The sequence below is a fragment of the Morone saxatilis genome, unplaced genomic scaffold, assembly GCF_004916995.1.
Source record: "Morone saxatilis isolate NCDOM2014 unplaced genomic scaffold, NCSU_SB_2.0 Contig4, whole genome shotgun sequence".
Classification (NCBI taxonomy): domain Eukaryota; kingdom Metazoa; phylum Chordata; class Actinopteri; family Moronidae; genus Morone; species Morone saxatilis.
The window spans coordinates 2,936,984-2,937,233 of record NW_023339984.1 but is presented as its reverse complement, the minus strand read 5'-3'; positions in this window follow the sequence as shown (position 1 = coordinate 2,937,233).

The window sequence follows — 250 nt, the reverse complement described above, 5'->3', positions numbered from 1 at the left end:
CTTTGTCTGCTGTTACTTTGAACAAAGAACGCAGTTTCAAGCTTTTCTTCAAGCCAACACTTTTTTAAAAAGCCTTTAGCGTATGGCTGGTTTAATGTTCTTTATGCAGTTTGATGGGCTACTTACCTGACTGAGGTGGAAGAGCTGTTACTGAAATTTTCCTGAAGTAGAGTCGGATTTACTGCCGTGCAATTCTACTTAAGATGAAGTCAAATGTAGCTCATTTAAAAGTTTTACTTCAGGGAGAATA